This window comes from Ovis canadensis, chromosome 5, assembly GCF_042477335.2.
Source record: "Ovis canadensis isolate MfBH-ARS-UI-01 breed Bighorn chromosome 5, ARS-UI_OviCan_v2, whole genome shotgun sequence".
NCBI lineage: Eukaryota > Metazoa > Chordata > Mammalia > Artiodactyla > Bovidae > Ovis > Ovis canadensis.
The window spans coordinates 83,801,799-83,822,581 of NC_091249.1; positions in this window are offsets into that span (position 1 = coordinate 83,801,799).

Consider the following 20,783-nt stretch of genomic DNA (forward strand, 5'->3'; position numbering starts at 1 on the left):
GAGCAAGAAGAAGAACTTCAGCGATCAATGCAAAGAGATAGAGGAAAACAACAGAATGCGAAAGACTAGTTCTTCAAGAAAATTAGAGATACCAAGGGAACATTTCATGCAAAGATGGGCTCGATAAAGGACAGAAATGGTCTGGACCTAACAGAAGCAGAAGATATTAAGAAGAGGTGGCAAGAATACACAGAAGAACTGTACAAAAAGAATCTTCATAACCCGGATAATCACGATGGTGTGATCACTCATTTAGAACCAGACATCCTGGAACGTGAAGTCAAGTGGGCCTTAGAATGCATCACTACAAACAAAGCTAGTGGAGGTGATGGAATTCCAGTGGAGCTATTTCAAATCCTGAAAGATGATGCTGTGAAAGGGCTGCACTCAATATGCCAGCAAATTTGGAAAACTCAACAGTGGCCACAGGACTGGAAAAGGTCAGTTTTTATTCCAATCCCAAAGAAAGGCAATGCCAAAGAATGCTCAAACTACTGCACAATTGCACTCATCTCACACGCTAGTAAAGTAATGCTCAAAATTCTCCAAGCTAGGCTTCAGCAATATGTGAACCGTGAACTTCCTGATGTTCAAGCTGGTTTTAGAAAAGGCAGAGGAACCAGAGATCAAATTGCCAATATTTGCTGGATCATGGAAAAAGCAAGAGAGTTCCAGAAGAACATCTATTTCTGCTTCATTGACTATGCCAAAGCCTTTGACTGTGTGGATCACAATAAACTGTGGAAAATTCTGAAAGAGATGGGAATACCAGACAACCTGACCTGCCTCTTGAGAATTCTGTATGCAGGTCAGGAAGCAACAGTTAGAACTGGACATGGAACAACAGACTGGTTCCAAATAGGAAAAGGAGTACATCAAGGCTGTATATTGTCACCCTGCTTATTTAACTTCTATGCAGAGTACATCATGAGAAATGCTGGACTGGAAGAAACACGAGCTGGAATCAAGATTGCTGGGAGAAATATCAATCACCTCAGATATGCAGATGACACCACCCTTATGGCAGAAAGTGAAGAGGAACTAAAAAGCCTCTTGATGAAAGTGAAAGAGGAGAGTGAAAAAGTTGGCTTAAAGCCCAACATTCAGAAAACGAAGATCATGGCATCCGGTCCCATCACTCCATGGGAAATAGATGGGGAAACAGTGGAAACAGTGTCAGACTTTATATTTTGAGGGGCTCCAAAATCACTGCAGATGGTGACTGCAGCCATGAAATTAAAAGACGCTTACTCCTTGGAAGAAAAGTTATGACCAACCTAGATAGCATATTCAAAAGCAGAGACATTACTTTGTCAACTAAGGTCCGTCTAGTCAAGGCTATGGTTTTTCCAGTAGTCATGTATGGATGTGAGAGTTGGACTGTGAAGAAGGCTGAGCACTGAAGAATTGATGTTTTTGAACTATGGTGTTGGAGAAGACTCTTGAGAGTCCCTTGGACTGCAAGGAGAACCAACCAGTCCATTCTGAAGGAGATCAACCCTGGGATTTCTTTGGAAGAAATGATGCTAAAGCTGAAACTCCAGTACTTTAGCCACCTCATGCAAAGAATTGACTCATTGGAAAAGACCCTGATGCTGAGAGGGATTGGGAGCAGGAGGAGAAGGGGATGACAGAGGATGAGATGGCTGGATGGCATCACTGACTCAATGGACATGAGTTTGAGTTAACTCTGGGAGTTGGTGATGGACAGGAAGGCCTGGCATGCTGCGATTCATGGGGTCGCAAAGAGTCGGACACACTGAGCAACTGAACTGAACTGAGAGTATGGATCAGGGTCAGCAAGCACTGCCAAACAGTTCTTCAGATTATTGTATTAATATGCAAGAGTGCCAGTCTCTCCACATCCTTCCCAGTACTTGTATTCTTTTTCATTTCATCATTCTATTAATAGTTTATGTTAGGATTTTAGTCAGCTTGCTTCTTGGGTGAACACAAGTGGTGAGTTCTAACACACATTAGTGAGACACTGATTCTAAGACTCTGCATGTCATTTCTTGGTCACTTTCTGTTGTAGGTAGCTCCATCCCTTTCTGTACTCCTTCTGCTAAGGAATTTGGAGACACAGAGACAACTCTGTTTTCACTACCATAGAATATTAGAACTGAAGAGGTGTCTTTTAAGATCTTCTGTTTCACTTCCTCATTATACAGATGAGAAAACTAACTGAGCAGGAGGAGATGAGTTTTCCAGAATCTTCCAGTCTGCTAATGCCTGAGGTAGGACTAAGGCTCAAGCCTCCTGGTTCTGAATCCACTGGTTTATCTGCCTCCCTATGCTGTTTCTTCATTATGATTTCCAAATTTCTCTACCAAGCTTGGCAGTTGATTATATTCTTTGGAGAGAGTAATAAATGCATATCAGACTATGTGTGGACCATGAGCCCATTCCTCTGGGTGGTGTGGACAGTCAGGGTAAAGGTTTCTAGATAGAACGGATGAGTTACATTCCTCAGCCTAGTCATCTGCCCAGGGATTGAGATGAGATTGCATTTCAAAGCTTCTGGAAGCCTCCCTAATCCTCATTTCTCATCAGCCTTGGCATCTGTCCTCAAACTCTGTGTCCTAGTTCACAATAGAGCCATGATATCAGTCAGGATGGAGGGTGGTGATGGTGTTTTCTCTCACTGTTTCCCCACATCATGTGTCTTTTTATGTCAATAAACTCATCACTTTTTCTTATGTGAGGGGAATACTAACACTTATTGAGTGCATGCTGATATATCAGGCATCATATCATTTAATTCTCACAACAGCCCTGTGAGGCCAGCACCATTTTACCCCTATTTTAAATCTGAAGCATGGGGATTTTATAGAAATCAACTTGTCCAAAGACTCAATGTGAAGTGGTTGATTCAGGACCTGGTCCCAGGAATTCAAGGCCACACTCTCAATCATGGCTCTGCAACCGCCATTGCTGCAAACCATTAACATGGGGGTGAGTAGGGAGAAAATGATGTTCAGGGCATGCCTTTCTTTAAGAAAACCATATAAAGGAAAATTTGAAGCTGTAAAGCAGATGTATGTCCTTGCAGAAGAAACACAGTGTTGTTTAAATCCAACCCTCCACCGGGAGCACTTAAAGTGTTTGTTTTCACAGAATTTACTACTTGACTTAGGGGCTTGGCAGAATCAGAGAAACACAACTAACTTTTAGCCTCCAGTGATTGTTGGTAAATTAAGATAAAGCATCTCTTCACTGGAAGAGGGACAGAGAGGCATTGTATAATTATAGATTTTGGAGCTGCTTCATAGTCAGAGATACCTCGGGATATAAAAGGTAATAGGGAAATAGAATTTCATTACATAGGACAAATTCAGGAAGGCTTCCTTTGCAAAAATGGACATATACGTGCCATTCTTCTCCTGAGACTAGAGAGGAGACTATGGCAGAAATAAAGTTTATTTGGAGGAGAATAAGGAGAATATGGCAGAAATAAGACTTCTCTTTAGAGAGAAGTCCAAAGTACATCTTATTCTGATAGTAGAGTAGAGAAATAGATCAACTTCCATTAATTAGGGAAAAGGATGTTTAGGAAGGAAAATTATGACCAACCTAGAGAGCATATTAAAAAGCAGACATTATTTTGCCAACAAAGGTCCATCTAGTCAAGGCTATGGTTTTTCCAGTAGTCATGTATGGATGTGAGAGTTGAACTGTAATGAAAGCTGAGCGCTGAAGAATTGATGCTTTTGAACTATGATTTTGGAGGAGACTCTTGAGAGTCCCTTGGACTGCAAGGAGATCCAACCAGTTTATCCTAAAAGAGATCAGTCCTGGGTGTTCATTGGAAGGACTGATGTTGAAGCTGAAACTCCAATACTTTGGCCACCTGATGCAAAGAGCTGACTCATTTGAAAAGACCTTGATGCTAGGAAAGATTGAGGACAGGAGAAGAAGGGGAAGACAGAGGATGAGATGGTTGGATGGCATCATCGACTCAATGGATGTGAGTTTGTGTAAACTCCAAGAGTTGGTGATGAACAGGGAGGCCTGGCATGCTGCAGTGCATGGGGTCACAAAGAGTTGGACATGACTGAGCGACTGAACTGGACTGAACTGTTTAGGAAACAGAGTCAAAACCAAGAAAATTTACATGGAATTTTGCTGAGGGTAGAGTTCACTGTTGGCAATTTTGATTTTAAACATTTAACTCAGCTTCCCATAGCTTCCCTCATGTCACCACCCCCAGTCTTCTGCCTAAAGCCTACCAATGTTCTCCTGCTGCACTTAAAACTCACTCCATTCCATGGCCTACAAGTCTGTATTTGAACTGGCTCCTGCCTGCCTTCCCAGCCTTTTCTCATTCCGCTCTTCCCTCTGTTCCACCAGCCATACCAGCGTAGTTTCTGTTCCCTGAACATATTGCGTTCACACCTGACTCAGGTCCTTTGCATTCACTGGTTCCTCTACCTGGAATTCTCTTTCTTGGCTTTTGCATCACTGGATTGTTCTCGTCTTTCAAATCTCAGCTCCTGTTCACCAGCTTAGAGAATCTCACACTTATTGGATGATCCTACTTCTTCATAGCACTCACCAGAATCTCTAATTACCTTGCTCATGTGTTTCTTTTTTTATTGCCTGTCTTCATCCACTAGATTTCAAGCTCCAGATATGAAAAGAAATTTCTTTTTTAAGATTGGTGTCTTCAGGATTTAGAACAATGCTGGAGACTGCTGGACATTAGACATAAACTTGCTGAATGAATGAATAAAATGCTGGTAGAACTAGATATCTCACTAACCATGTAAAGAATATTCAGACTCCTAGCTCCTATTAATAAACTCTAATTTTAAAAAAGAATAGAATAGGTCCTTGTTTGAAAACCAGCCTAAGCCTTCTCTAATTTAAGAGTACCATATACACAGGTTCAATCCCTGGGTCAGGAAGATCCCCAGGAGTAGGAACCCACTCCAGTATTCTTGCCTGGAAAATCCCATGGACAGAGGAGCCTGGCAGATACAGTCCATAGGGTCTCAAAGAGTCAGACACAATTGAAGTGACTTTAGCATGTCCCAGATATAAACCTATCAAATATAAAGATCTAACACAGACAGTGAGATCACTTTTTTGAATGATAGCATGAGGGACTTTGTGAACCTACTCCCCAGGAAAACTGGGGTAAAGTATTTAAAAATAACCATTTAAATCCTCTGGAAATGGTCCAAAGTATATGTAGTAAATGAAAACACATATGTTCTAGAGAATCTATGAAACTTTTGTAGGAAAAGTGAGAGTCTTTAGCTTTTTGGAAAAAAATCTCTCTATCCTCATTCAGTGATTAGTGGAACTTCACTCTAATGGGTGCAGCCGAGAACACAGGACTCCTTCTACCCCCATCTCCCAGTTGGAGGGCTATTTTCCCAGGAGGAGCATTTCAGCATTTCCTATTGTGTCTCCAGTGAGAAGTTGCTGAGGCTAAGTCCCAGAGCTGGAGACCTTCTTTTTCTGCCCCTTCCTTGCTCATGAAATGAGGCTCTAACTTGGACATGGTGTGATTAGGATGGTGGCATCCTGGTTGCCCTTACCCTGGCTCATAATTTGGGGGTTTCATGCCAAGAGAAGCAAACTGAGAAGGTCTCAGACTATTGTTCTAGTTATTGGACAGAGGTAGATACCAGCCCCCACCTCAGGCTATATTATTTCCTCTCCAGATAATTTAAATTGATTCTGAGAGGCACTAGTCAGTGTCTGCTGCTTATTTGAACTTGAGGCCTATAGAGCAGCCGTCTTTGCCATGGTGTGTGATAAAAACCTCATCGAAGAAAGAGGATGAATCTATTGCAGATGGGTACAGACACAAGAGAGGTGGCATTCTAGAGACAGAAACCCTGGAATCCAATAGCTTTCCATTTGCTGGTTTCACTTGAACCCATGTACATTCCTCTTGCACTTTCTCAGAGCTTCATTCCTGCACTCCTATAATAAACTCCCTCTTTTATTTCTGTCTGAGTGGGTTTCTGTATACTCAGTACCAAAAAATCTTGATTAAGCTACAGGTCAGGAAACAGTCCAATTTTCTTAACCTTTAACATAACGTGCTTCCTTTCCCCCAAATATGAGAGTTTGGAAGAGAAAAGAAAAAATAGTATCAGAGAGAGTCTATGAAATGGACATTAGAAGGCACCTCTATCATCACATTTTCAACTACAAAGGGTAGCTGGAAAGGCCATCCCTATTTTTGGATGATTACCCAGAAGGAGTGACTAATGCCTGGGGGGCTTGCTTTATACTCTAAACTGTATAATGCTACAGAGTCTTGAGTTCCCCTCTGTAAATGAAAGGCATTAACAATCTACTTCAGTTTCAATACATCAAAAGATTTCTTGTGGAGACAATTATCTGCTGAGGGGGCACATGACCTTGTTGGACCTGACATTTATTTTCTCTTCCTTTGAAAACAATTAAAATGACATGATTGATATTTTGCACTTCTAATCTTTTGCTTCTTGATGATTACCAGAAAAATTGATGATGATGACGATGATGATTAAATCTGGCTGTTAGCTTGAAATAGACTTTGGAGGTTTTTTTTAAAGATTTTTTCTTTTTTTGGATGTGGACCGTTTTTAAAGTCTTTATTTAATTTGTTACAATATTGTTTCTGTTTTATGTTTGGGGCTTTTGGCCATGAGGCATATGGGATCTTTGCTCCCTGACCAGGGATTGAACCTGAACTGCCTGCATTGGAAAGCAAAGTCTCAACTACTGGAATGCCAAGGATGTCCCTGAAGTCTTTTTTTTTTTTTAAAAGGAAAAGATGACAAATAGAAAACTTCTCTGGCTGTACAACAGTTGCAGGGATATAGCCGTGCAAATGTGAAACATTCCTAGCTGTGATGGCTGGAGAAGCAAAGGAAATAGCAGCTACAGTTGCTGGTGTTAGCCTGGTCATCAAGTTTGAGATCCTGGCTGGCTCTGAGTTGGCTTGAGAACAGATTCCATCAATGGTGTGTTTTCACATGGTTTTCACCAACCATTTCCTTATAGTACACCAGCCCTCTGCTTGTTCCTTGACCTCCTCCCACAAATCTGGGATAATTCTAGAGAAAGAGAGGTTGAATTCTCCCACCTATTTTGTCCTTGATACCCAGCACAAATGCCAAATATAATAAGATTTGCATGATGGATTAAGGACCCTCTGAGATCATCAGTGTGCTCTATGGCAGACAAGATTTGTAAAACCTTGATTACATTCTGGTCAACAACTGTCTGTTTGTTCTTTTCCTTTACTTTTCAAAATGCCACCTCTTACTTTTGGGGGCAGGGGATAGGGAGGACCTACTCACCTTCGTTTCCACATCTCAGAATAATTTTTTTTAATCTACTTTTTTGTGGTGACCCTCAACTCCAAACACCTTTCTCATTGGTGCTGATTGAATTCAAATTTTTAAAAATCCTGTTTTCTAACAGCCTTTATTTTAGGATACACATCTTCATTGGTGCAGAGTGTACTAGGCTAGTCTTTGGTTTGGCAAGTCTTTGCTTTCTGCTTCCTAAACCTCAAGTGTCAGGATTAGATGTGGAATCTCATGGACAAAAGAGCCTGGCAGGGTCATAAAAGAATCGGATACAGCTTAGAGACAAACAGCAGCAAAAAGTGCTTGAAACATTTTATGAACTTTGTAGTCAAACAGTAATCTCAGATTCAGAAAATTTTCTATTGGCATGAAAGGATTTTATACATTGATTAAAGTAAAAAACAAAGAATAGGAAGAAAATCAGATGATTTCTTGGATGTTAGGCCATAAATCAGAGACAGGATTTCTTTGACTCCAGAAAAGTCCCATGCTAGCTTACTCTCGTTTTTTTCTTTCAGAAGCCTGTATTAGAATGTGGAAAAGCAGCAGGGGGGAGAAAAACATCTGTAATTTTAAAGGAACTGCAGAGGCCACTTTGAAATATCGAACATTTTCGTGAGAGCAAATATAATAGCTTCCACATGATGTCACAGCCACTTGTTCTCTTTAAGAATCCAAGGGTGTAGGCGAATTTTCATGACGTAAGGTATGACTGGGTCTTTCAGGACACTGAAGGTGTCACTTGCAGGGTGCTGCTGGCTCCCTGCTCTGTGACTCTTCCGTAAGTCTAGGCTTTGATTTCAGTGTTCCTACTCTAAAGCCATGGACACTGCAGCGGGGCAGTGACTCAAGCAGATGGCTGACTGTGACAAGCCTCTTCTCATTGCTAATAAAAATACCAGAAGCTACACTGCATTGTGTACAAATACGTGAGACTATTGCAGATTCCTTTGTATCTCTAGATTCTATTTTAAGAGTGTGTTGATCTTTTCCATGCAGAACCTTCATGGAATGAGCAATCATATCAGGTGTGTGTTTGAAGCATCTACTGCAGTTTGTGAGATTCAAGACTTTTTAAAAAATCAGCCTTCTAAACAATATTCTTTCCCTATAAACAATATTCTAAGGGTTCCGACAGATTGCACATGATTTGGGGTGGAGGCGGGGAGAAGAATTTTGATTTTTTTATGCAGAAACCATCATAGGCAATCCCAAATTGAAAGGCTAACCCAGTTTATTTTGCCTCTCTCTTTCTTCAGAGATGCTGATAATGAACAAAACAATGAAAATGTAGAATTGGGGATAGGAATGAACATGGAGGCAGAATCTAAATGCTGTGGAAACCATTACCTGGGTAATAAGTTAGGTAGAGAGTTAATTTCAAACTTCGCTTAGTATTTTGCATCAGGTAATAGTCATTTCAACATTAGAATCACCTGGAGTGTTTTTACAAGATTGCAGGTTCCCAGGCCCCGCCCTCAGAGGTCCTGAAGAGCATGTTTACACTGTAGCCAGGGCATCTGCATGTTGAACAGGAAGTTTGGGTGGTCATATACTGCTGCAATAAAACATGATATTCATAAGTTTATAAGTCACAGGCCAGTTGTAACTGGAGTCAGCTAACTGCTAACTCTGTGGCCTCAGCCTGCCAATCATGAGGATTCTGGATGGGGCAGTGAGGAGGAGTGGGATGGAGAGAACAGGCAAGCGATCAGAAGGTTCAGTTTCCAGTGCTTGCTCTGTCATTTATTAGCTGTGTGTCCTTGGGCAGATGTCACCGGGAAGCTCAGTGTGTCATGTGTAAATTGGGGACCATAATTCACACTCTGTTTACCTCATTGGTCAGGAGGATCAAATGAGAAATAACTTCATAAAACATTACATGTTAGAAGTCACAATATTTTTATAAAGGGGCAGTGTTTCCCTCCTTCATTCTAATGATGGCATACTCACACTCAGCATCCTCAGACCAGGCATATTTGCTCAGTGAACCAAAGGAAGCCTGGTGCAATGTAATGGCTCATTGTGGACACCGTCATCACAACCTGGAAGGCAGTGGTTTTCAGAATCGCCAGCTGCGTGCACAAAATGGGAAGACTCTGGAGTTCCATCCTGAATCAGAGTCACTAGGAGTGTGGGTGGGAATCTGCCATTTTAATAATGCCAGAGATCAGTTGTATTATATGAAAAGTAGGGGAGTCACTGGGCATGACATCAGCACCAGGTCAGCCAGGGTAATACTGGGGACAAGGGTCGCTGTCCCCCAGCTGCATAACCATCACAAGTCAGGCCAGCAGGCCTTCATGCTGGTCAGCACGCTTCCTGAACTCCTTCATTCTCTCTACAGTGCTCTCCTTTCCTTTATTTTCCACAACAAGGCAATGGGATGTTTCCTCTCTGATACGGAAGGTCTCCTTCCTCTGGCCTTTTGTCATTTTATCACGCCCCAGAGAATGTCCAGCTGGGCTCTGATCTGAGAAGGCTGCCATAGATTTCCTACATGCCGCCAGTTCCTTTTCCAGGGAGCTGGCAGCCTCTCTGCTGGGCATGGCCTGGCCCAGGGAGCCTTGATTTTCTGTTTATAGCTTTCTGGTGTGACATGAGGCTTATCGTATCAGAATTCTCAAGGCCAATGTTTCCCCAAATTACTATTAATGAAAACTCATTTCATGAGTACTGTGTTTAATGAGGGCAGTGTGTCTTCAGCCAGCATTTTTGAAGATTGCTTTTGCTTGGTTTGAGGAATGATATTTTTTTAAACTTCCTGGTTTTAAATTGAGAGGAAAAATAAAGTGGACAGTAGATTAAGAAAATAAATAGGGAGGAGCAGGATTGAAAAGACTAATTTTAGCAATCTTCAGTGGGGGATAGGAGATGACAGGCCTCCAGTTGGTAAGACAGCAAAGTGAGGGAACTAAGGGTCAGAGAATGCTGGAAACTAGCAAAACTGAGAGGGGCCAGAACATAGTTACCCTTGCATGATATCCTATGTCTTCTAGAAATACTATCAGGAATAATAGCCTGAACAGTCCTGCTGTGTCTCATCAACATTTTGAACAGGGGTCAACAAACTGCCATCTGCCTCCTATTTTCATAAATAAAGTTTTACTGGAGCAGAGCCATGCCCATTCCTAATCGTCTAAAGTTGTTTTTACTCTGCACCAGCAGAATAGTTACATCAGACCATATGGTTCATAACACCCAAAATATGTGCTATCTGCTCCTTTACAGAAAGTTTGCTGACCCCTGACCTAAACTTTTGTATCCTCTAGAGCGCTACTTTATAAACTTTCCCCCTTGGCAGCAGAGTGCATTTTTGTAAAGAATATTTTAAATAGACACTCAGGAAAAAGATATGGGTTGATATGTGGAGGGATAGGAGTCACGGAGCCCACAAGCTCAGCTTTTCCCCTGATTCCCCTCCTCCAGTGGTGCTCCAAAAGTCAGGGACTCATGGAATATCATTTGAAAATCACTCAGCACACATTGCTTCCTGAGGACAGGGTCCCACTTTAGTTTTTTATGTGCCTATTTTATGACTGACACATAAAATATACTCAAGATAAGTATGGTGGAGGAGTGAAGGAGTTAAATGCCTTCAATCCAGAACCCAGGTCTGCATGCCCACTGTCAAATCTATGTCACCTAAACTACCACCAAGAGTGATATATGCCCACTGTCTCTTTTCCCCCTACCCTCATATAGCTGGTTTCTGACTTTAGCCCCATCACTTTACTGAAACTATTGTTAATGAGGTGCCTGATATTTTTTTTAAGATTTTTTTTAATGTGGACCATTTTAAAAATCTTTTTTATAATGTTGCTTCTGTTCTGTGTTTTGGTTTTTTGTTGCAAGGCATGTGGGATCTTAGTTCACCACCAACCAGGGATTGTACCTGCATCCGCTGCACTGAAAGGCAAAGTCTTAACCACTGGACTGCTAGGGAAGTCCTCCACCCCCCACAGTGATAGTCTTAACTTCCACGGTCCTGGATTTTCATCAGTTCCTATTTTCTAGGATAGGATATGCTGGATATTTGACAATTTGAATCTCCCTATACCCAGCCTCTTGTAATACCATAATCTCCTGGGTTTTTTTTTTTTTTTTTGGTCTCTCTCTGAACTTTGATTCCCTGTCTCTGAAATGTGTTCTGTTTTCTCTGACCTAAATAATGGTGGACTTGTGGCATTGACATCACTTCAATTTAAATCTAAATGATGAGTACTCACAAGTCACTACTTCCTAAATTTCAGGCTCATTTATCTAATCCTCTGCCAGATAGCTTCACCTGTTACCCCAGACACAACCCATCTCAATCTGAATTCTTCGTGGTTGTCATTAGTTGCTTCCTCATCGGTATTCTTTCTTTCACTTGATAACACCATCACCTGACCAGTTTTTGTCAACTTCAGCCCTGCAACTGTAGCATTTCAAACCAGACTCCAAAATTATACTCGTTTTGCGGTCAAAGGATTTCTTGATTTCATCCCCTTACTCAATCTCTTATCATCTCTCTTAACTGGTCTGCTGAAGTTTACAGCACAACCCGTTCTTCACTGTGCAGCTACAGGGATTATATCTCTCACCCCTCCCTTGACACTTACACACTACATACTCTAAATAGCTTCCCAGGGCACATGGCATAAAGGTCAAAATCCATGAATATGGTTGCAAGGCACTGCAAGGGCTGGTCCCTGCTTGTCTTTCCAATATAATCCTGCATACCTTTTTGCACTCGCTGCCTCCTAGCCACACTGGTCTTCTCTTCAGTCAGGTAAACCAGGCTCCTTCCAACCAAGGAGCCTTTATTCATGTCATTTCCTCTGCCTTATATGGTGTTCCCTACATAACTCCTTTTCACCCCGTGAGTCTTAGCTCAAACACCAGTTTCTTGGGGATGCTGCTTTCCCTGGTCAAACCATGTGTAGCCATCATGGATTCCTAGGCCATCACAAAATTCACCTTCCTAACTCCTGTCATGGGCTACCCTGGTGGCTCCAGTGGTAAAGAACCTGCCTGCAGTGCAGGGGACCTGGGTTTAATCTCTGGATCAGGAAGATCCCCTGGAGAAAGAAATGGTAACCCTCTCCAGTATTCTTGCCTGGGAAATCCCATGGACCGAGGAGCCTGTGGGGTCACAAAAGAGTCAGACACAATTCAGTGAGTAAGTAGCAACAAACTTGTCACAGCTGTATTTCACACTTATCCTTACGATTATTACTTGATGTGTATCTCCACTCACTAGACCCTAACTGCCAAGAAGGCAGGAACCATGTCTGATTTTGTTCTTCCACATATCTGGTGGCTACCCTAGTTCTGTATTATCTATAGTCTCTAGCACAGGGCTGACACCTGAAATTGTTAAATGAATGAAGTTGCATCCCTTCATCCAGAATTGTTTCTCTTAATTCATCGAGTACATTCTACCTGAAAGACACTCCAGACCTATCCCTGCCTGCTGTTAAATGGGTCCTCATTGGCTGCAAGATAAAGTCAAGCCTCACACTATGCAAGCCCTGTCATGATTTTGACCTTTCTCTAGACTCATCTCCTGCCCTCATTGCTGGGCATTTTATTCTCCAGCAGCCCTGACCCGCTTCCTGTCTTCAGCATACCATGTCCTTCCTTGCTTTTGTCATACCTGTAGGCCTTTGCTCCTTGAATAGGCTTCATCAAGATTATTAACATTTAAGCACATTTGTTCTCCACCCTGCCTCTCTCTCTCTCTCTCTCTCTCTCTCTCTCTCTCTCTCTCTCTCTCTCTCTTTCTCTCTCTCTGTATGTATCTCTCTCTGTGGCTTTGTCTCTCTGTATGTGCACTAGGAGGCATATTTGAGAGTAAGTTGAAACCATCAACGGCACTTCACCCCCAAGCATTTTGGGAGCTATCATCTAAGAATAAGGTTAACATAATTATCACACTTGGGAAATTTAGCATTAATACTGTTATACAGACAAAATTCATATTTTCCAGTGGTCCCAGTAATGAGTCTTATAGCGTCTTGTTTTGTTTTGTGCTCCTTGCTGCCTCATTCATACCCCTCATTCTACCCCTGGTTTGCTGACTCTACCTCCTCATCTCCACACTGATTTCAGGAAGGGCAGAGATGGCAAGCTGTACATCAAAGCCTGTTTCTCTTCCTGAGCAAACAGCTTGACTTCATTTCTGAGTCTCCTTTGAAATTAGGTGTGTGATTATGTGACCAAGTTCTAATGGCAGTGATGGGTGCAATGTCAGCGTCAAGATTTTTGAGAAGTAGCAAGGTTTTTATCCATGCTCTTTTGCCAGTTGAGTGCAGTCAATGAAGACAAAGCTCTAGGGAACAGTGAAGCCACAAGATATAAGGAAACCTGTGTCCCCAGATCACTGGATGGAAGAGAGTCTCATGCCAGTCAGGGACACCACCTGCCTTGTGTTGATAGAGCAGAAATATTCTTCTATTATATTAGAGCTTTCACATAACTGGGGGTCTATTTGTTAGAGCAGCCAGTGTCACCAAATGAGGTTAATGATCATTCTATGGAAAAGGGGCTATTGTAATCTTCTTGTTCAGAAACTCTTATCTCAGGAGAGAATGAGAAGTAAGGGGGAAGGTTTGACCTCACAGACTGGAAAATAAAAACAGGTGGTTCTCAGAGGTTTTGCTTTGAGGCAGAGAAGCATGCGGGAGCACAGGACATGGAGACCTGGGTTCCAGATCTCTGTGTTCCAATGTGTGTTTTCTGATGTCTAATTATGCCTTATGCCTTTTTGCAATTAGAGTCCATTGAAATTTTAAGTAGCAGCAGAGAAAATGGTCAACACTGGGGCTTTTTATAAGTGCAGAACTAAGAAAATAAAGAAAATCCATGAAAGTTTGGTTTGACAGTATGAAAGTAATATGACTAAATAATTACAGCCATTATGTGAACTTCTCATTTTGTCTAATTACCACACAGCACAGTAAAAAGGTTTATCATTAAATATGTCAGATTCGCTCTGTTGTTAATTTATTTGATCGCAGCTCCAAACTTTGTTCTTGAACGTACAGTCTGCATTGTTTGTTAATATTGCTACTCACAGCTTAAAAAATGAGAGGGAGACTTTCTACTCTCCTGTCATAAACAGCTTTATGGCTGAGTAAAATTTAAGAACATTTTGTTGGTATCAAAATTTTATGGCTCTTGTTAGCTTGTTTTAATTTTCAGCTGTGTGAACTGAATTGGAAAGGTGCTGAGGAGTGAGAACTGTTGCTGAGCCAGGGATCTGAAACTTTTGATGAATCCTCTGGTCCAGCCAAAACCTGCCTGCTTCATGCAGCCAGTTAGACCACACTCGTGGGGATTAGCTGGGGTTTGCCAGTCAATCTGACTTTGCTCCCAAGATGTCAATATCTCCATACATTTAATTAATTGCATGTATTACTGGCAGTATTACTTGTATATGTTAACTGCATAATAATTTACCAATGACATTAAAGTGTTCAGGCAGAGTTACTCTGTATGAGTAAAAATGGAAAATTTTACTCTCAAATACCAGCTGATGCTATAAAATAATAATAGCATCTGACACTTACTGGGCAGATACTATGTGCCAGGTACCGTTCTGTTTTGCATCCTAACAAATTTTTACAACAATCCCATGAGGGAAGTAGAGTAGTTCCCCACTCCCTTACCTAAATTTTGAAAGGATATAGCTGCTGCTGCTGCTAAGGCGCTTCAGTCATGTCCGATTCTGTGTGACTCCATAGACAACAGCCCACCAGGCTCTTCCGTCCCTGGGATTCTCCAGGCAAGAACACTGGAGTGGGTTGCCATTTCCTTCTCCAGTGCATGAAGTAGAAAGTGAAAGTGAAGTCGCTCAATTGTGTCAGACTCTTCACAACCCCATGGACTGCAGCCTACCAGGCTCCTCTGCCATGGGATTTTCCAGGCAAGAGCACTGGAGTGGGGTGCCATTGCCTTCTCCAGCTAGGTGCTGAGGACAACCCTATTTTCAAAAAGCTTATGATTTACTTGGGAAAGACTGAAGAGTGAACTAGATCATTATAAGGCAATGGAATAAGTGTTCTGGTGGGAGGAGTATAGGATTTTATGGGAGCTTCTAACTCAAATTTTCAGGGAATCAGGGAAAGCTTCCTAGAGGAAAAAGCATCTGTGCTAAGGCCTATAGAAGATTATTAAGTATTTCTTGGAGGAAATAAACCAGTAAAAGGGTGGAGGTAAGAAAAGAGAGTGCCAGGCAATAGAAACAACAGTGCTGAGTGGGCCAGGAGAAACTATTATATACAGCCTATTGACAGTACACTGACTTCACCAGATAATATTGAGTGATCCTTTCTAGACAGGTTTCCCCTCCTTGCTACAGTGCCTGATTTTCTCAATGTGGCAACTAACAAATATTTCTGTCAATAAATCAATCCCATTTATTACATATTTACATTAGAAGGTATTGGGTGGGTCATTGAGAAGAATTTTAAGAACTCTGAGACCCTACCTCTACCTTCAAAGAGTTTGCTGAGTGTAAAGTTGAAGCATTGTCAGAGGAAAAAGAAAAATTAAATAACAATGTAGACATTTAAGTAAGAGGGAGAAAGATTTGAGGATTAAATACTCAAGCTCTGGATTCAGACTGTAACTCTACCACTTTCTAGCTGTGCAACCTTGCACAGATTACTTACCCTTTCTGGGGTTCAGTTCACATCTATCAAGTTAGAATAATAAAAGGTCCCTTTCCAGACTGTGGTAGAGATTAAACAGGTGCTGTACAGCACTTAAATACTACTCAGCTCAGAGCAGGCTTTCAGTAAATGTTTTAGCCATTAAGATGCTGTTGTAATTAATTCACTCTGTAAATACTTGAATGCCTCCTCCATAATGCCTTTTGTACTTTTCATTTCGGGCCTCTGGCTTCATGCCGCACCTGCCACTACCCTAGCGTGAGTCTACTTTTCCACTGGACTCCGCTCTCAAGTCAGCATCATCTTGCCAAAGGAAAACCTCAAGCTCTAGGGAAGCTGGTTGGTCTGGACACAAGCAGGCCTCAAAGTCTCTTGGGTACCTTCCTAAATTTCCTTGGACGGTGTGTCTTACCACACTGTCAGGGTAGGAGGCACTGCTCTCTCCTGACCTCTCAGCTGTCTCTCTGCCTTTCTTAGCTTTCTGTTCTTGTTTGCATACCATACACTGACATCTTTTACCATGTTGTGATATATTTTTATATAGTATTATTTCTATTAACACTTCACATTTGTTGAGCCCTACGATGTGCTGGCCACTCTCTTCCAACAACACAAGAGAAGACTGTACACGTGGACATCACCAGATGGTCAACACCAAAATAAGATTGATTATATTCTTTGCAGCCAAAGATGGAGAAGCTCTATACAGTCAGCAAAAACAAGACCAGGAGCTGATCATGAACTTCTTATTGCCAAATTCAGACTGAAATTGAAGAAAGTAGGGAAAACCACTAGACCATTCAGGTATGACCTAAATGAAATCCCTTATGACTATACAGTGGGAGTGAGAAATAGATTTAAGGGACTAGAATTGATAGACAGAGTGCCTGATGAACTATGGATGGAGGTTCATGACATTGTACAGGAGACAGAGATCAAGACCATCCCCAAGAAAAAGATGCAAAAAAGCAAAATGGCTGTCTTAGGAGGCCTCATAAATAGCTGTGAAAATAAAGGAAGTGAAAAGCAAAGGAGAAAAGGAAAGATATGCCCATTTGAATGCAGAGTTCCAAAGAATAGCAAGGAGAGATAAGAAAGCCTTCTTCAGCGATCAATGCAAAGAGATAGAGGAAAACAACAGAATGGGAAAGACTAGAGATCTCTTCAAGAAAATTAGAGATACCAAGGGAACATTTCATGCAAAGATGGGCTCGATAAAGGACAGAAATGGTATGGACCTAACAGAAGCAGAGGGTATTAAGAAGAGGTGGCAAGAATACACAGAAGAACTGTACAAAAAAGATCTTCATGACCCAGATCATCATGATGGTGTGATCACTCACCTAGAGCCAGACATCCTGGAATGTGAAGTCAAGTGGGCCTTAGAAAGCATCACTACGGACAAAGCTAGTGGAGGTGATGGAATTCCAGTTGAGTTATTTCAAATCCTAAAAGATGATGTTGTAAAAGTGCTGCATTCAATATGCCAGCAAATGTGGAAAACTCAGCATGGCCACAGGACTGGAAATGGTCAGTTTTCATTCCAATCCCAAAAAAAGGCAATGCCAAAGAATGCTCAAACTACCACACAATTGCACATATTTCACATGCTGGTAGAGTGATGCTTAAAATTCTCCAAGCTAGGCTTCAGCAGATGTTCAAGCTGGTTTTAGAAAAGGCAGAGGAACCAGAGATCAAATTGCCAACATCCACTGGATCATCGAAAAAGCAAGAGAGTTCCAGAAAGACATCTATTTCTGCTTCATTGACTATGCCCAAGCCTTTGACTGTGTGGATCACAATAAACTGGAAAATTCTGAAAGAGATGGGAATACCAGACCACCTGACCTGCCTCTTGAGAAACCTGTATGCAGGTCAGGAAGCAACAGTTAGAACTGGACATGGAACAACAGACTGGTTCCAAATAGGAAAAGGAGCACATCAAGGGTGTATATTGTCACCCTGCTTATTTAACTTCTACGCAGAGTACATCATGAGAAATGCTGGGCTGGAAGAAGCACAAGCTGTAATCAAGATTGCTGGGAGAAATATCAATCACCTCAGATATGCAGATGACACCACCCTTATGGCAGAAAGTGAAAAGGAATTAAAAAGCCTCTTGATGAAAGTGAAAGGAGAGTGAAAAAGTTGGTTTAAAGCTCAGTATTCAGAAAACTAAGACCATGGCATCTGGTCCTATCACTTGATGGGAAATAGATGGGGAAACAGTGGAAACAGTGTCAGACTTTATTTTTCTGGGCTCCAAAATCACTGCAGATGGTGACTGCAGTCATGAAGTTAAAAGACGCTTACTTCTTGGTTATGTCTAGGTTATGACCAACCTTGACAGCATATTAAAAAGCTGAGACATTACTTTGTCAACAAAGGTCCATCTAGTCAAGTCTATGGTTTTCCCAGTGGTCATGCATGGATGTGAGAGTTTAACTATAAAGAAAGCTGGGCACTGAAGAATAGATGCTTTTCAAATGTGGTGTTGGAGAAGACTATTGAGAGTGCTTGGACAGCAAGGAGATCCAACCAGTCCATCCTAAAGGAGATCAGTCCTGAGTGTTCATTGGTAGGACTGATGTTGAAGCTGAAACTCCAATATTTTGGCTACCTGATGCAGAGAACTGACTCATTTGAAAAGACCTTGATGCTGGGAAAGATTGAGGGCAGGAGGAGAAGGGGATGACAGAGGATGAGATGGTTGGATGGCATCACTGACTCAATGACATGGGTTTGCGTGGACTCTGGGAGTTGGTGATGGACAGGGAGGCCTGGCCTGCTGCAGTTCATGGGGTCGCAAAGAGTCAGACACAACTGAGTGACTGAACTGAAGTGACTGAACAGAAGGATGTGCTGGCAGGACTTGGCAACGGCCTTGCTTGGTGAAAACAGGATTATTAAGTTAGGTTGAAACATCTTGTCCTAAACTATTATGGAGTGTGTGCTCAAATAGAATCAGTAACCAGTAGCATTTTTCTTTAAAGAAAGAAACACTAAAATCCAGTCAATCCAACTCATTAAAGAACAGGTAAGGATTTATTATGTGGTGGTTTTGAAACAACAACACAAAAGCAACACTTAATGATTTATTTACTTATTTGATGAATAATGTTGAGGATGTCTGCTATGTTTTCCAACACAGTGCCTGGTGAAAGTGGGACCCCTTTAATGACAAGGGATAGCAGGTTTGATGGTACTGGTGTAGAATGGTAGACAAGTTCATTTCAAGGCCATGGCAGGCCATTCAAGTGAAACTGTCCAATCAAGCAGTTGATGATTTCAGAGTGGAGCTGAAGGGAGTGGATTAGGAAGAACTAGACTGAGGCATCCTCCCCGGGGGGATGGTCACACTTTAAATAAAATCTTCTGGTGTCAGAGTTCCCAGTGAGGGACACATGTTAACATGGTGAGAAATAGATCACCAGGACCACATGTGCTTCTTTGACCAAGATGAAGGAAACTGACTGAGACTCAACGGGCCTGGGGCCAGCCCCCCGCAGGCTTACCTTTCAAGTCTCCCTTCTGTCTTAATACATTGTATGAATTTTCCCGTTTACTCTACAATATACAAATAAGAGTGTAAATTATTTCTGAGTAAAACTGACTCTACAGGATGACAAGGAGCATTTAGCCTGTGGCTTCACATAGAAACAAATTATCCCAGGCACACCCACATGGAAGGAAGCTCGCACTTTGACTTCAGCAATAGGGAGCATTCTTTTCATGAGGTTTTTTTTTGTTGTTGCTGCTGCTGCTTTTGTTGTTTTGGCAGAAATTTGATCATCAGGTTGGCTAGTCAGGTAACAGGAGAAACCTTAGAGGAGGGATTGGGACCGCATGTGGGGATATTTTGTTGAGGGTTCGACCATCAGGAAAGGTTTGGTTGCTCAGTGGGTGTATGGTGGAGGGAGTTGCCTGGGTGACATCAAGTCTTCGGACCTTACGGGATGGAGTGAAGGGCCTTGGAAGGGAGAAAGAAGCGTTGGGAAGCTGAGTCTTGGCAGTGCTTTTGGCCATGAGTGGAAGGAGGGGGAGGATGCCTTGGGCTGGGTGATCAGGGCTCTGTTTACTTTGGTACTCTGGGAATCGAGGACTCTAAAGTTCTCTGTAGGGCCATTAACAAGCTGAAAATGAAACAGATTGCCAGAACATCAGTCCTGCAGCATATTTCCTTGACAGATTGGGTGTGATTTTTTCCCAAGATGGGGGTATTTCAAAAGTAGAGGAGGAAAGGGAGGCTGGGAAGGGGGAGGTGAATGGGGGAAGACAGCTGTCAGCTTCTGTGTGGCTCCAGGACAGCTCTTGCAGATGTGGGCAGAGCAGCAGTTGCCAATTCCCTTAGCCGTAGGTGATTCACCACATTCCAAGATTGGGGAGGGTCAAGGCAATCCAGATTTGACATGGGTATCCCAAGAGATTTTTGGACACAGAGCTAGCTAGCCTCAGGATGGGTTCACTTTGCATGTGAAGGAACATCTCTCCTTGCACCACATTGAAGCAGTTTGATCAAAATTTGTAATGCAGACAAGCATAATTAAATTGAAGATTTTAATTAGGCACAGTTTTGATGAAACTTAACGGGAGCTAGCAGGAATACTCTTGCTGTCTATTAAACGTAATCCTGCCTGGTGAAGAGCTCTTTAGTTGACGATCTTTAATACTGCCCAGCTCTCAGCTTCCTCTCTGGTGTTCCAGTCAGCCTGGAGGAGGATGGAAGACGGGGAAGGGATCGGCGGGGAGGGAGAAGGAATGGGACACACAACCCTCAGGGAGGCATCTCTTTCAAAGTATTGTT